The sequence below is a fragment of the Aplysia californica genome, unplaced genomic scaffold, assembly GCF_000002075.1.
Source record: "Aplysia californica isolate F4 #8 unplaced genomic scaffold, AplCal3.0 scaffold00102, whole genome shotgun sequence".
Lineage (NCBI taxonomy): Eukaryota > Metazoa > Mollusca > Gastropoda > Aplysiida > Aplysiidae > Aplysia > Aplysia californica.
The window spans coordinates 505834-507495 of record NW_004797372.1 but is presented as its reverse complement, the minus strand read 5'-3'; positions in this window follow the sequence as shown (position 1 = coordinate 507495).

Sequence of the window (1662 nt, the reverse complement as noted above, 5' to 3'; positions counted from 1 at the left end):
CCACACACACACATCATAATACAAAACAAAGAATAAAGGAAATTCCTTTCGGCCATTAGTTAGCAATACAAACATAGCCACGTCAAAAACACATAGATAAATACACATCAAAAGAGGACAATTAACAAACAGCCGATGGCGAATAATGGTTTTTCCCTCGTCAGAAGGGAGATTTCTGTTCACGGCAACGCACCAGTTGTGACAGAACAAGTCACACGATTGTTTCATCGAGGTGGACAAGGCTCCCTTCATCACCTTGTCAACGTTTTTCTTATTTATTAAAAAAACAACAACAACATACAAACAAATAAACAAACAAACAAATAAACAAACAAACAAACAAATAAACAAACAAACAAACAAACAAACAAACACACATGTAGTAGTCAACTGACCAGGACCTTCTTTCCAGATGATCGCACCATTTCACTTTTAGTTAGTTTTAGTAGAGGTTTTACGGCGCTCGCAACGGCATAAGGTCATATGAGCGCCAGAATATTAGAGGTGCCACAAGAGAGTAACAAACATAAAAAAGAAGAAGGGGAGATAAGGACGACAGATGTTTGATAGGAAAGAAGAAGCACCATTTCACTTTGACAATAAATACCTCGCCACAAAACCTAGGAAACAGCAATGTCACAAAACCTAGGAAACAGCAATACAAAGACAGAGTGGAGATTTCTTTGTAGCAGCAGATTTCGGGCGCGAGTTGAAAGAATTATTAGCGTTTGGAAAGTCCATATTTTCCGTAAATATACAAGTAAATACTGAGTTGTTGTTGCTTTTAATAATGAGAGGCGGGAACACCAAGAAAAAACCCTGAAGTGATTCGATTTTGGGCTTGAAAATGAGTTTTACGGTACTCCCAACACAATTAAGTTATGATATAAGTGTCGAGGACTAGAAGGCTTTATTAGAAAGTAAATACAAAGAAAAGAAATGGAATTGAAAATGCCGATTGGTGTGAGGTATGAAAAAAGTGTAGCACAGGTGCCTGTTTAGTATGTTTAACAAAATATGCCCATCGTCGTAACTGTTAATTAATACTTTACTAAAAAGACAGGGAAATCGCATTCCACAACTGGTAACACAATTTTGAAGACAAGCACATTGTGTCCAATCAGAAGAATGAACGACATTGTAAGCTACTTTCCCGCTTCTCTCTGCATGTATGTAGACAAGACTAAAAAACCAGACAAACAGAAAAATTATGTACATCATCATTACCACCATCATCATCTTGATCACTACTCATTCATTTCCTTTTACTTCCACCACCACTACTACTACTACTACAAGTACATGTATTACTACTAACCAATATACACCACCACCATCTAAATGTCAAATCTTCAGAGAATCCACAGAGTTTAGAGTAAATTGTTTCCCTCCTTTTCCTCGTTCTGTTCTCTCCGGCAGACTATTGATCGGCCAACAAGCTTCCCTTGTAAGAGACCGGGTCATAAATCAATGTTCATAATGGCTCGCTCAGCGGAATGGTGAATTCTTTCCTTTTTTTTTCTCCCTCCAGTCTCTTTCCCTAACCATAATCGTTATTTTTCCCCACTCCACATTCTTGCTTGTTTCTATTATAGCAATCACTGGTACACCACCAGGTGGCTGAAATACGTACTGTTAAACTGGACTCTCCCCCCCCCCTAC